We start from the raw sequence: 16,099 nt of genomic DNA, 5'->3' as shown, positions 1-16,099 counted from the left end.
AGCATTCAGAGTGAAGTCATAAACTCATCTATGTTCCTTCCCTTCCTCTCTTCCTGCCTCCTCCCTTCTCCCTTTCTCTCTCTCCCTCTCTCTCATACACATCCCCTCCTCCCCACGCCTTCCCCCAACACACACACACTTCTGCACCAGGGGCTGTGAATTCAAGAGACAGGTTGGGATGGGAATGGAAAGATCACTGCACCAGAATGTCCTGATTCTGCTCCCATTGCAGTTCAATGAATATTTTCACCATCTGACATTGTGCACAGGATATGAAGATGATGAGGACACTGTTGCCATCCTCTGGAGTCTCACAATGAAGCAGGAAACATTCAAGTAAATAGCCCATCTCAATCATAACAAATATAAGTACAATGATAAAAACAAGCTCAGGACGCTGTGGGAATGCAGAGGTAGGCCCCTCGGCCTCCTGGGATGGAGATCAGGGAAAACTTCCTGGAGAAATCATGCCCTTGGTGAGCTTAAAGTCATTTAAAAATGAGCCAGGAAAGAGGGAGGAAGCCAAACTCCTCAGACCCAGAGGTGAGAAGTATCATGAGATTATAGAAAAACAAGACTATGTATGTTTTAAAAAATTGACCTATCAGACATTCCTATTTTTAACTTGTAAGATAATGGTTTCAAAGAGAAAAGCCCTTAGGAGCATTCCTGATTCTAAGAGAATCTTTTATACTGGTTGAGTTCATTATAATTTGATCAATAAGGTCATGGTCACAGGTTATCATAAGTTTGGTAAAAAAAAAAAAAAAATCAACTTCTTGTAGCAATCTTAAATTACAACTTTAACGAAACAAATTTAAAGTTTTACAGTAAATGTTCTAACATTCTAAATGAAAATTTTTTTTCAAGGTTACCAGTTACAAGTTAGCAGGACTTGGAACTATTGAAGAAATCTTTTAATATGATAGGAAATCTATCTTTGCCTCTTTCAGTAAACTTATTTTAAAACTCAGTTTTATCACAAGATACAGAATAAGGACATGTTAACTAAAAATTTTGGTCACTGGTATATAAATATTCACTAAGTTTCTTACCTTTTTTTCTGAATGAAGAGTTGTAGTTTATCCATTGACTGGCATTTTCAAAAACACTTGTATCAAGAGCTTCTCATGTTTTCAAAGTTCCTGCTAAAAAATTCTGCCCATTGGCAAAACTTAATTCTTTTTGAAATAAGTGATTATTTATTGACCTCATTATCTGGGGAAGAACTTCTTAAGATAAAAACAAGACAAAAATCGCAAAAGGTCAAAGATTTTATCACATACATATTTCAAAATTTGGATTTAAAAATAAAATCTCACAATTAAAAATCCAACAACAAATTAGGAATATTATTTGCAATAAATATCACTGACAAAGAGGAGGTATTATATATCTATGGTAAACTTATGTAAATGAATAAACTAAACAGTAAGTCTCAAACAGGTAAACGGTCAAATGTCTTGATAATTTGCAAAATAAGAAATGACTAGTAAACATGCAAAAGAAGTATATTCTTCCTTAATAACCTATTAACAGAAATCACAGCTGTTAAATATTATTTACCTGCCAAATGTGACCTTTTTAAGGAGAATGTGGTAAAATGGTGTTTGCTGTTGTTGTTGTTGTTTGTTGTTGGAGACAAGCTTTCACTCTGTCGTTCAGGCTGGAGTGCAGTGGCCCGATCCTGGCTCACTGCAATCTCAGCCTCCTGAGTAACTAGGACCACAGTTGCATGCCACCAGTCCCAGCTAATTTTTTAAAAACTTTTATTTTAAGTTCAGGGACGCATGTGCAGGTTTGTTATATGGTTAAACTGTGTCATGGGGGTTCATTGTACAGATTTTTTCATCACCCAGGTATTAAGCCTGGTGTCCATTAGTTATTTTTCCTGATCCTCTTCCTCCTCCCACCCTCCGATAGGCCCTAGTGTATGCTATTTCCCTCTATATGTCCATGTGTTTTCATCATTTAGCTCCCACTTATAAGTGAGAACATAAAGTATTTGGTTTTCTGTTCCTGCCTGAGTTTGCTAAAGATAATGGCCTCTAGCTCCATCCATGTTCCTGAAAAGGACATGATCTCATTCTTTTTTTCATGGCTGCACAGTATTCCATGGTGTATATGTACCACATTTTCTCTATACAGTCTATCATTGATGGGCATTTAGGTTGATTCCATGTCTTTGCTATTGTGAGTAGTGCTGCAGTGAACATTCGCAGGCATGTGTCTTTATGATAGAATAACTTATATTCCTTTGGGTATATACCCAGTAATGGGATTGCTGGAACAATTGGTATTTCTGCTTCTAGATCTTTGAGGAATCATCACACCGTCTTCCACAATGGTTGAACATTCTCACCAACAATGTATAAGCATTTCTCTTTCTCTGCAACCTCACCAGCATCTGTTATTTTTTAATTTTTCGTAACAGCCATTCTGACTGGTGTGACATGGTATCTTACTGCGATTTTGATTTGCATTTCTCTAATGATTAGTGAGTGATGTTGAGCTTTTTTTCATATACATGTTGGCTGCATGTATATCTCCTTTTGAAAATTGTCTGTTCATGTCCTTTGCCCACTTTTGAAGGAGGCTGTTTGTTTTTTCTTATAAATTTACATTCTTTATAGATGCTGGATGTTAGATCTTTGTCAGATACATAGTTTGCAAATATTTTCTTCCATGTCAAAAGGCTTTTCTGCATCTATTAAGAAAATCATGTGGTTTTTGTCTTTATTTCTGTGTATGTAATGAATCACATTTATTGATTTGTGCATGTTGAACCAACCTTGCACCCCAGGGATAAAACCTACTTGATCATGGTGGATAAGCTTTTTGGTGTGCTGTTGGATTCAGTTTGCCAGTGTTTTGTTGAGGATTTTTGCATCGATATTCAAAGATATTGACCTGAAGTTTTCTTTTTTTGTTGTATCTCTGCCGGGTTTTGGTATCAGGATGATGCTGGTTTCATAGAATGAGTTAGGGAGAAGTCCCTCCTCCTCAGTTTTGGAATAGTTTCAGCAGGAATGGTGCCAGCATGTCTTTGTACATCTGACAGAATTTGGCTATGAATCCATCTGATCTTGGACTGTTTTTGGTTGGTAGGCTATTTATTACTGACTCCATTTTGGAGCTCATTATTGTCTGTTTAGGTATTCAATTTCTTTCCAGTTCAGTCTTAGGAGGGTGTATGTGTCAAGGAATTTATCCATTTCTTCTAGATTTTCTAGTTTTTATGTATATAGGTGTTTATAATATTCTGATGGTTATTTGTATTTCTGTAGGGTCAGGGGTAATACCTCCTTTGTCATTTCTGATTGTGTTTATTTGGATCTTCACTCTTTTCTTCTTTATTAGTCTAGCTAATGGTCTATTTTATTAATTTTTTTCAAAAAAAAAGTCCTGGATTCATTGATCTTTTGAATGGTTTTTCCTGTCTCAATCTCCTTCAGTTCAGCTCTGATTTTGGTTATTGCTTGTCTTCTGCTAGCTTTGGGATTGGTTTGCTCTTGGTTCTCTAGCTCTTTTAGTTGTAATTTTGGGTTGTTAAATTGAGATCTTTTTAACTTTTGATGTAGGCATTCATTGCTATAAATTTCCCATTTAACACTGCCTTAGCTGTGTCCCAGAAATTCTGGTATGTTGTATCTTTGTTCTTATTCATTTCAAATCAAAGAATGTCTTGATTTCTGCCTTAATTTCATTATTTACCCAAAAAACATTCAGGAGCCGGTTATTCAATTTCCACGTAACTGTACAGTTTTCTGTGAGTTTCTTAGTCTTGATTTCTAATTTGATTGCACTGTGATCCAAGAGATTGGTTGTTCAGATTTCAGTTCTTTTGCACTTGCTAAGGAGTGTTTTATGTTCGACAATGTGATCAATTTTAGAGTATGTGCCATACGGCAATGAGAAGAATGTGTATTTTGTTGTTTTGGGATGGAGAGTTCTAGAGTTCTATAGATGTCTGTCAGGTCCATTTGATTCAGTACTGAGTTCAGGTCCTGAATATATGTTAATTTTCTGCCTCAATGATCTGTCTAATACTGTCAGTGGGGTGTTAAAGTCTCTCACTGTTTTTGTGTGGGAGTCTAAGTCACTTTGTAGGTCTCTAAGAACTTGCTTTATGAATCTGGGTGCTCTTGTGTTGGGTGTACATATATTTAGGAGGGTTAAGTCTTCTTGTTGAATTGAACCCTTTACCATTATGTAATGCTTTTCTTTGCCTTTTCTGATGTTTTTTGGTTTAAAGTCTGTTTTGTCTGAAATTAGGATTGCATCCTGCTTTTTTCTGTTTTCCATTTGCTTGGTAGATTTTTCTCCATCCCTTTATTTTGAGCTTGTGGGTTTCACTGCATGTGAGATGGGTCTCTGGAAGATAGCATACCAATGGGTATTGGTTCTTTATCCAGTTTGCCACTCTGTCCCTTTTAATTGTGCCGTTTAGCTCATTTACATTCAAGATTTGTATTGATATGTGTGGATTTGATCCTGTCATCATGATGTTAGCTGGTTATTAAGCATACATGTTTATGTGGTTGCTCTATAGTGTCAGTGAGTCTTTGTAGTGACTGAACAATCTTTACATATTTAGTGCTTCCTTCGAGAGCTCTTGTAAGGCAGGTCTGGTAGTAATAAATTCCCCCAGCATTTGCTTGTCTGAAAAGGATCTTATTTCTTTTTTGCTTATGAAGCTTAGTTTGGCCAAATATGAAATTCTGGGTTAGAATTTCTTTATTATTATTATTATTATTATTATTATACTTTAAGTTCTAGGGTACATGTGCATAATGTGCAGGTTTGTTACATATGTATACTTGTGCCATGTTGCTGTGCTGCACCCATCAACTCATCAGCACCCATCAACTCATCATTTACATCAGGTATAACTCCCAATTCAATCCCTCCCCCCTCCCCCCTCCCCATGATAGGCCCTGGTGTGTGATGTTCCCCTTCCTGAGTCCAAGTGATCTCATTGTTCAGTTCCCACCTATGAGTGAGAACATGCGGTGTTTGGTTTTCTGTTCTTGCGATAGTTTGCTAAGAATGATGGTTTCCAGCTGCATCCATGTCCCTACAAAGGACACAAACTCATCCTTTTTTGTGGCTGCATAGTATTCCATGGTGTATATGTGCCACATTTTCTTAATCCAGTCTGTCACTGATGGACATTTGGGTTGATTCCAAGTCTTTGCTATTGTGAATAGTGCCGCAATAAACATACGTATGCATGTGTCTTTATAGCAGCATGATTTATAATCCTTTGGGTATATACCCAGTAATGGGATGGCTGGGTCATATGGTACATCTAGTTCTAGATCCTTGAGGAATCGCCACACTGTCTTCCACAATGGTTGAACTAGTTTAAAGTCCCACCAACAGTGTAAAAGTGTTCCTATTTCTCCACATCCTCTCCAGCACCTGTTGTTTCCTGACTTTTTAATGATCGCCATTCTAACTGGTGTGAGATGGTATCTCATTGTGGTTTCGATTTGCATTTCTCTGATGGCCAGTGATGATGAGCATTTTTTCACACTTTAGGAATGTTGAATATTGGCCCCCAATCTCTCCAGGTAGGGTTGCTGCTGAGAGGTCCACTGTTATCTGATGTGTTTCCTTTTGTAAGTGACCTGACCTTTCTCTCTAGCTAGCTTCAACATTTTTTTCTCTCATTCCAACCTCAGAGAATCTGATGGTTATGTCTCTTGGGGATTATCTACTTGTGAAGTATCTTACTGGGGTCATCTACATTTCCTAAATTTGAATGTTGGCCTCTCTAACTAGGTTGGGGAAGTTCTCATGGTTGATATCCTGAAATATTAGTTTGCTGCAAAGGTAATGGCAATTTTTGTCATTGAAAGTAAGGCAAAAGACAAAATTACTTTTGCACCAATCTAATATGTTTTCCAAGTTGCTTACACTCTCCCCATCTCTTTCAGGGACACCCATGAGTCATAGATTTGATCTCTTTACATAATCCCATATTTCTCAGAGGTTTGTTCATTCCTTTTCATTCCTTTTTCTCTATTCGTGTCTGACCGTCTTATTTCAGAAAGCCAGTCTTCAAGCTCTGAGATTCTTTCTTCTGCTTGGTTTATTCTGCAATTAATACTTTGATTGCATTATAAAATTTTTGTTGTGTGTTTTCCAGCTCTATCAGGTCTATTACATTCTTTTCTATACTGGCTATTTTGTCTGTCAACTCCTGCATTGTTTTATTATGATTCTTAGCTTCCTTGGATTGGGTTTCACATAGTCCTGCATCTCAATGATCTGTGTTCCTATCCATATTTGGAATTCAATTTCTGTCATTTCAGTTATCTCAGCCCAATTCAAAATCCTTGCTGGGGAGATGGTGTAGTCATTTGGAGAAAAGAAGGTTGGCTTTTTGCTGCCAAGGTTTTTGCACTGGTTCTTTCTCATCTTTGTGGGCTTATGTTCCTTCAATCTTTGAAGTTGCTGACCTTCAAATGAGTTCTTTTTTCTTTTAACCTATTTGATGACCTCAAGGTTTGATTGTGGTATAAGGTGGATTCAGCCTACTGGCTTTACTTTTGGAAGATTTTAGGGGGCCAGTGCTCAGCTCCCAACTCCTGGACTGTGTGCTTTAACTCTGGGGTCTTATATGGGGCCCCAATATGTTTTCCAGCTCCTTGAGGTTAGGAATCCACTGCACTGGTAGAACTATGATGCTCCTGGACTGCTGGTCACTGCACTCTGATGGATGGTGTTTAAGTGTTTTGTAGTGCAGTGACATCAGGATCTATCCTTGTTTGCACATGCACATAGCAGTGGCAGTGGCCACATGGCAAGTTGCACACTCATTGGCTGCAGTAGGGTGCTAGCAGGTGCCAGAGTGCCTGCCTCCATGTGGGTGTTCACCACAGTGGCAGAAGCAACACAGCTCAGGAGGGCAGGGGGCCCTGCTGGCAACTCTGTGTGTAGTGGTGCTGGTAATGGTGTTGGCATGGTGGTGAGCCACTGGCAGACACAGGTCTGTGTGCCTTCTCTGTGAGCTGAAGGCAGAATTGGTCTCACTCAGGGTGAGGGAGGGTCTGTGTTCTCCTTGCCTAGTTTCACTTTTGCAGCAGTGTTGGCACAAGGGCAGGGCACTGGCGTGGGCAGGGTTGGTTGACTCTGTGCCCACCAAGGCTCCAATTGCAATGGCAGTGGTGAGGGGAGGAAGGTGGGCTGCACTCCCACTGCAGCACTGTCAGGGCAGGGTGCATGACACATGCATGCTGGCAAGACAAGGAAAGCAAAACTCACCTGTTCACATATGTTCCAGCAAGGCAATGTGGAGGGTTGCCATTGGCCCAGGGGAAGCTGCAGTGTGAGGAAGGAGTGGGCGGGCTGATGCATGGCCATGGTGGCCACCCCACTGGAGCTCTATGCTGGCTAGGCAAGGTCCACCAACATAGAAGCTATGATGTGGACCACTGAGGCACCCAAGGCTGCCTTGCAAGTAGGCACAGCCTGGCAGAGGCCAGTAAACAAATGGGGTGCTCAGGTTGGACTGGTCCCATCTGATGGGCAAAACCGCCCTGCAGAGTTCAGGTCCAACGGTTCCCCTAGGACTAAAGTTGAGCCTAGGGGATGGGCATCTCTGGCCATGCTCCACTACAGAAACTTCCACACCAAACCCTCTGCATCAGCTGGCTTGCTGCCCCTACCACTTCTCTAACCAGCTCTCCCTGCCAACTTGAGTGTCCATGGTGGTCTAGGGGCCTCCTCCTTCCAGGATTCCAGTGGCCTGTGGTGAGAGTAAGTTGCTGCTTACCAGTTCAACTCCCCTGTTCCCCGAGAGTCACTGGGGGCCAGGGATGAGTCCCCATGCATGATAGCCCTGTGCAGGATTCCCAGCATGCTCCCGCTTCAGCCCAGCTTCTGTGTCTTCTCTCTGTCCACTCTTAGTGCCTTCTTTCAGAAGATCTTTAGGAGTACACCAGTCTTCTTTGTTCCTCAGTGCCAGCTGTTCCACCTGGCTATGTCTAGTCAACCATCTTACTCTCTCTCTAAAAACTTAATTTTAATCAAAACTAAATCAAAGATTTTAGGGACTCACACTAACTTACTTTGACAAGCCAAGACACACTTCCTCTCCTGTGAGTTGGGGATAATTTCCTGCACCCTCTGTCCTTTGAGAGGAGTTTGTGATGATACAACATGAAGGAACTTTGCAAATCATGATGCGTGAACATGAGCCATGGTTATCTCCCTGCCCTGATTATCTCTTTTCTTTATGCTGGGGGTGGTAAAAATACCCTGGGCAAAAATAAAGGCCTTCATTGGGAAAGGCGAGAGTTCTGTGAGCAGTCAGAATTCCAGAAAGGCATCCTCTTGACTAGCAGTGGAAAGCCACTAAGCAACCCTCGGTGAATTCCTGTCCCCAGGCCCAGATTCTTCTCTTCCCTCCCATGTCCTGATCTCTTTTCTCTGCTCCTCATCCTTTTCTGCTCTAGTAGCTGAGGCCCTTCAATAAACCCTCTTTCCTACTGAGTGTGTCCCACCTTCAGAGCCCTTCCACACTTTTTCACCAGTCCTGTTGTTCTCAGCTGCCTTCAAGAACTTACCAAACCACCTGCCCCAACTCTTGTTTCCCCAGGTATGTGAGCTCAGTTCCACCCGGTGCCCACATGTTGGGGCCCTGAGCCCTTAGAATTTGGGGGGCACAGGTCTCTGGTATATTCTGAATGCCATCCTCACTGCTGGCATCTGTGTGGATCTGGCAGCCTATGCCAAGGCTTGATTTGTTTCCATAGTCCAGAGCCTGAAAGAGTCTGCAAGCCTGAAGAAACCTCCAGGTAAGAGAAGATTTGTTGCTCTGCACCTCCTCCACAGAGTTCACCCCCTTGACTGGTGAAATCCATCCAGGACCACTGAAGTCATTTCCTAACCTGAAAATCCATCTGCCTCAGAGATAAGTATGCCACCAACCAGCTTTAGTTCTAAATAGTAAGAATGTGTGTGTGTGTGTGTGTGTGTGTGTGTGTGTGTGTGTGTTTCACCCAGTCACAGGCTGTCACGTTGTTTACTCAAACTTATCTAAATCTTTGGCCAGAATATACCCTTGATATCAGTGGGTTCACCTCCCTGAGAAGTTTGGAGCAGGACACAGGAGCCCAGGAAACATTTTAGAAATGAAAAATAAAAGGACAATTGATAAAATGGAGGAGAAACGGGTTGACACAAAATTGATATTAAGTGGGCATGGTGACACACACTGGTAGGACCAGCTACTCAGGAGGCCAAGGTGGGAGGATCACTTAAGCCTGGCAGGTTGAGGCTGCAGTGAGCTGTGATTATGCCACTGCACTCCAACTGGGGTGACAGACCGAGATCCTCTCTCAAATTTTTATATATATATATAATATATATATATATATTGTATATATAGAAGCAATGGTAGAAGTGAGATCTGAAGATACAAGTTATGAAAATGATGAGGAAAGAAACCACAATGATAACAGTGTAGAGGGTTGGAGGTCTTAAGAAGGAAGGCCAAGCTGACACCCTCTTACTGCCTGCAGGGCAGGTCAGGGACACAGTGAAGACTGGGCACCAGCTACTATGCTATCAGGTTCAGAAGCTGACTATAGAGATAGAAAATGTTTTTATCAAGATCAGAAAGAAAACATTACAATGGACTCTGGCTTTGGAAAACTTAGAGTTCTCTATGGATAATTTAATTGGCTATCCTGAGCAGTCCATGCAAAGAGTTCTGTCACTGGAGGGACTCAAAAGTGCCTAGTGGGTGAGTAACCATATGTTCTCTAAGAAATCTATCTTGTTTGGAGGAGACCGTCAAGTGTTGGAGACAGGATTGTACATTGAAAAGAGATACAGCCTGATCTTTTTTTCCATCATGTCGTATTTTCTGGACAAGAAAGGATGAAAGCTAAAAGAACAATTTGTAAATCATCTAGGCAATTGAAGCTACATGCAAGGAGCAGGCTATTTAGAAAAGCAACGAGAGCAGGAAAGCAAAGGTCTTCCCTGTGCCAGGGCAAACAAACGGGACTCTCATGCCTCCTGGAAACAGAGCCCCTTGGAGAGTTGGAGCCAACAAGGCAAGGCAGAAGAATCAGCCTGAACACAAAGCAAAGCTAGCATGTGGCCAGAAGTTGGTGCTTTACCTGCTTAGACAACAAACATATAGCCCTCTACCAGACCTACAGGATGTGATCCCCCTTCCCCTTCTTCACTCTCCCACAGAACTATCCCTCTTCATCTCTTCTTTAAGGTAATGGTTTTCACATTGTGTCACCATTTGCCAGTAGGCACTATTAGTTATCAGAGAAGTAGAAAGTATTTTGTAGTTAATATTAAAATATCTAAGCATTAAAATATATATTTTCTTAACTCAAAAGAGGCCAAGGTTATTTCCACGATAACATCATTTTCACTCCCCCGCTCTATTAATCAGATCTTGTTGGTTGGAAAAGACAAAAATTTCACTCACACTAGCTTAAGCCAAAAAGAGGATTTATTTGAAGGTTATTGAATAGTCCAATTACCAATACTGTGTAACATATTATCCCTTATTGAATAGTCCAATTACCATTACTGTGTAACATATTATCCCCAAACCTGGTAGGTTAAAGCGACCACTGTATCAACCATTTTATCATGCTTATGAATTACATGGGTTGGGAATTTGCATAGGACACAATGGGAATGGCTCTGCTCCATGATGTCTGGGGTCTCATCTGAGAAGATTCAATGGCTGACGGTGACTCACTGGTTGGGGGCTGGAACGATCTAAAGATTTATTCACTTACATGCCTGGGTGGCTGATGTTAACTGTCATCTGGGACCTCAGCTGGGGTTGTCAACCAGACCATCTACACATGGCCTCTACATATGGCCTGAACTTCCTCACAGCATGCAAGTCTCACAATAATGGAGCATCTTACATGGTGGATCAGGGCTCCATGCAATTTTTCCAGCTAACAAAGTTAAAGTTGTATCACCTTTTATGACTTGTTATTGGAAGACTCATAATGTTCCATCAGCTGTAGTGTTTGGTTACAAGCAAAACAAAGTCTACTCAGAGAAAAGGAGAAAGGAAATGTACCCTACCTCTCAGAGGGAAGGGCATCAAAATAATTTTCAGACATGTTTTTAAACCATCACACTGGGCTCTCTTGTGTAACTGTGGGAACTAGGAACTCAAACTGACAGCACCATCTCCTTCTCTTTGCATGCTGACTTCTTTGGCTTCCTTCTTTCTTACTGCAGACTGGCTTCAACCAGAGAGCAGAGAGAAGACATCTAGAAATACATAGCACAAACATGACCCCTGGAGATCCCTCTTTATTTTCTTTGGCCGTTGTCAGAAGGGAGATAGCCTTTATGAGATAAGCAGCATCCCCAAATAGCCTCTGCAACATTTGTCATCCAGTATGCTCTCTTGAGTCCAAGAGCAATGGTAGACTGACAGTCAGACACAGTGGAGTTACCAGTATCTTATATTTTATCATATATATGTTCAAGTCAAATTCCAATGGTTGGGAAAAGGAAAATAGTTGAAAGTTCTGCTTTTGGGCACCAACTGAATTTTACCCTGAATTATAATATGGATATACTTCCTTCTCTCAACTTTGAATGCCTTGAGGAGCACATGATACTAATGTTCAATATATACTTGATTGAATTGATGCATAAATGAATATTCTAAGTGGATATAAATGCATTACTATTTAACATGATAGGAAATCCCAAGTTATATGAACCGTGAATATGTTTAAGATTAAATAAAAATACATCAGTGTATACTGAAATATTTAGTATATTTCTTTGTATCTTATTTAAGTGGTATTTTCTTCATTAATAAATACATTAAATGCACAAGTTTGATTAAAATACTTATTTAAGTTCACTTTTAGTAGCAAACACTAGCAACTTAGTAGTGACTCGGCACAGTCCCTGATTTTATTAAGGTAATCAGCCACCACTTTATGTTCAATTGAAAGGAGATAAATTCTCTTTGGAGAAAGATAATGTCAACATACATTCATCAAAATATTGTAACATGTTAAGAAGAATTGAAAAGAAATTAATGCTAGAATTAAAAATGTAAAATCTCAAAATTCAGAACACACTGGATAAATTCACAAAGGTGAACTCAAAGAGCAGTAGAAAATATGACTAAAGTTCAAAGAGAAGAAAAAAACACAGCTTTAGGAAACAAAAATATAAGCCAATAGAAAATCCAAATTAAAGTACATAAAGAAAAAAGAAGATAGAAAAACACAGAAAATATTGTTAAAGAAATGTGGGAAATGGTGAGAATGCCCCCACATACATGTAGCTGGAGAGCAAAAAAGAGGATGAGACAGAAACAATATGAGAAAAGATAACAGTCAAAACGTTTTCAAAGTGATAAAAGACAGACCCACAAATTCTATGTGCACTACTAATACTTAAAAGAAACAAAGTCAAAGGAAAGTACACTTAGACACATCACAGTAAGACCATTGGCAGGAGAGAGAGAGAGAGGGAGAGAGAGAAAAAAAATTAAGATATTAAGAATGGCTAGAAGGTAAAGATACATTACCTTCAAAGGATAAACAATAAGATGGCATTTGATTTTGCAACAGAAATGATAGAAGTTTGAGGACAATGGAATGATTTTCAATTATGCCAGGAAAAAAAGCAAATAAATAATGGCCAACCTAGAATTCTGAACCTTGAGAAAATATTCTTCAAAAATTAATATGAAGTAAAAGTGGTTTGGGGCAAACTAAAAGTGGGAGGGATAGACATCAATCCTGTGTTTAAAGAAATAGAGAAAAGAGGCAGAGCCAAACAGAAACCTTAATTGATTGCCTTCCCCACAGCAACACCAAATTGAACAACTATCCAAACAAAAAAGCACCTTCATAAGAACCAAAAATGAACTTAGGTACCAGTTTGGCCACAGTGAGATAGAGCATCAAACAAGCTCTTGGGGTTGCAAATTCTTAGCTTGGCTCTTAAACAGCATTTCTAAAGCTGTTCTGGGCCAGAGGGGAGTCTACTGCCATGAAGGGTGAGTCCCAGACCTGGCAACCTTCACCATAAACTGACTGAAGAGACCCTGGGCCTGGGATGAACATCAGCAGTAGCCAGGCAGTACTTGCCATTGGTCTAGGGTGGTGGTGGCCATGGGGAGAAACTCCTCTGTTTGTGGAAAGGGGAAGGAAAAGTCAGAAGGACTTTGTCTTGTGGCTTGGATGCCAGCTTAACGCAGCCACAGTAGAATAGAGCATCAGGTAGATTTCTAAGGTTTCTGACTCCAAGCCCTGGTTCCCAGACAGCATCTCTGGGCCTGCTGAAGACCAAGGGGAAATCATCACCTTGAAGGGAAGGACACAAGCCTGGCTGGCTTCACCACATACTGATGGTAGAGCCCTAGACCCTTGAATGAACATTGGTGGTAGCCAGCCAGTGTTTACCATGATCCTAGGATAAGATCGATTGCTATGCTGGCTTCACATCTCATGCAGCACAGTTCCATTGAGGATGGCCACAGGAGTGCTTATGTCATCCCTCCTCCAGCTCCAGGCAGCTCAGCACAGAGAGACTCTTTGTTTGGGAGAAAGTAAGGAAAGAGAACAAGAGGTTCTGCCTGGTGATCTGCATAATTTTTCTGAGTCTCATCCAAGGCCACCAAGGTTGTCCCTCTAGGAGGCTGAAAGAGCCATAGCATTGCTGGTCTTGGGATGGCCCCTAAAGCGGATAAACTGCAGTGACCAAAAACTTAGGTCACAACACCAAAGTCTCTTTAATACCTGGAAAGCCTTCCAAATAAGAATGGGTACAAACAAGCACAGACTGAAAAGACCTCAGTAAATATCTAACTCTTCAATTCCCCAACACTGACAAACATCCACAACCATCAAGACCATGTAGGAAAATACGACCTCACAAAATGAACTAAGGAAAGCACCAGTGACCTTTCAGACAGAGAATATGAAATAGCTGTTTTGAGAAAACTCAACAAAATTCAAGATATCACAGAGAAAGTATTCAAAATTCTATCAGATAAATTTAACAAAAATATTCAAATAATTAAAAAGAATCAAGCATAAATTCTGGATCTGAAAAATGTAATCTGACACAATGAAGAATACATCAGAACCTCATAATAGCAGAATTGATAATGCAGAAAAAAGAATTAGTGAGCTTGAAGACAGCCTATTTGAAAATACACAGTCAGATAAAACAAAATTTAAAAAAAAACAAAAAAAAAAGCATGAATTAGGCCTACAAGATCTAAAAACTACCCCCAAAAGGGCAAATCTAAGAGTTACTGGCTTAAGCAGGAGGTAGAGAGAAATAGGGGTAGAAAGTTTATTCAAAGAGATAGTAACAGATAATTTCTCAAACCTAGAGAAAGATGTCAATATTCAAGTACAAAAAGGTTACAGAATACGAAGCAGATTTAACTGAAAGAAGACTACCTCATGACATTTAATAATCAAACTCCCAAATATCAAGGATAAAGAAACGATCCTAAAAGCAGCAAGAGAAAAAGAAACAACATACAATGAAGCTTCAAAACATCTGGCAGCAGACTTTTCAGTGGAAACCTTACAGGCCAGGAAAGAGTGGCATGATATATTCAAAGTGCTGAAGGAAAAAAAACTTTTATCCTAGAATAGTATATCCAGTGAAACTATCCTCCAAACATAAAGGAGAAATAAAGACTTTCCCAGGCAAACAAAAGCTAAGGGATTTCATCAACACCACACCTGTCCTGTAAGAAATGCTAAAGAGAGTACTTCAATCAGAAAGAAAAGAACATTAATGAGCAACAAATAATCACCTGAAGGTACAAAACTCACTACTTACAGCAAGCTCAAAGAAAAACACAGAATATTATGACACTGTAATTGTGGTGTGTACACTACTTTTATCCAAAGTAGAGAGACTAAACAACGAACCAATGAAAAATAATAACTACAACAACTTTTCAAGGCATGGTAGTATAGTAAGATACAAAGAGAAACAACAAAAAGTTTTAAAACTGGGGGATGAAGTTAAGGCATAGAGTTTTTATTAGTTGTGGGGGATAAAGTTAAGGCATAGAGTTTTTAGTTATTTTCTCTTTGCTTATTTGTTTGTTTGTTTATGCAAATAATGTTGTTATCAGTCTAAAATAATGGGTTTAAGATAGTATTTACAAGCCTCATGGTAACCTCAAACTGGAAAACATAACAACGGATACACAAAAAATAAAAAGTGAGACACTAAATCATCACCAGAGAAAATCACCTTCACTAGAGGAAGACAAGGAAGAAGGAAAGAAAGAAGGAAGAGAATACCATGAAACAACCAGAAAATAAATTACAAAATGGCAGGAGTAAGTATTCAGTTATTAATAATAATATTGAATGTAAATAGATCAAGTTCTCCAATCAAAAGACATAGACTGGCTGAATGGAAAAAAAAAGACAAAACCCATTGATATGTTGCTTACAAGAAACACATTTCACCTATAAAGACACACATGGACTAAAAATAAAGGGATGGAAAAAGATATTCCATATGACTGGAAACCAAAAAAGAGCAGGGGTCAGCCAGGCACAGTGCCTCATGCCTGTAGTCCCAGCACTTTGGGAGGTCAAGGCAAGTGGATCATTTGAGCCCAGGAGTTCAAGACCAGCCTGGGCAACATATCAAAACCCCATTTCTACAAAAAACACAAAAGTTTGCTAAGTTTGGTTGTGCACACCTGTAGTCCTAGCTACTTGGGAGGCTGAGGTGGGAGGATCACTTGAGCCTGAAAGATCGAGGCTGCAGTGAGCCAAGCTCTCATCACCACCCTACAGCTTGGGTAACAGAGTGAGACCCTGTCTTAAAAAATTAAGTAAATAAATAAAAGATCAGGAGTCACTATACTTACATCAGACAAATCAATTTCAAGACAAAAACCATAAGAAGAGACAAAGAAAGTAATTTTATAATGATAAAGGGGCCAATTCAGCAAAAGGATAGAACAATTTTAAATATATATACACCCAACACTGAAGCACCCAGATATATAAAGGAAATATTATTAGAGCTAAAGAGACAGGCCCCAGTACAAAATAGCTGGACACTTCAGTGC

The sequence above is a fragment of the Theropithecus gelada genome, chromosome 2 (assembly GCF_003255815.1).
Source record: "Theropithecus gelada isolate Dixy chromosome 2, Tgel_1.0, whole genome shotgun sequence".
Taxonomy (NCBI): Eukaryota; Metazoa; Chordata; class Mammalia; order Primates; family Cercopithecidae; genus Theropithecus; species Theropithecus gelada.
The sequence above is the reverse complement of the archived record's forward strand: the minus strand, read 5'-3'. Positions refer to the sequence as shown.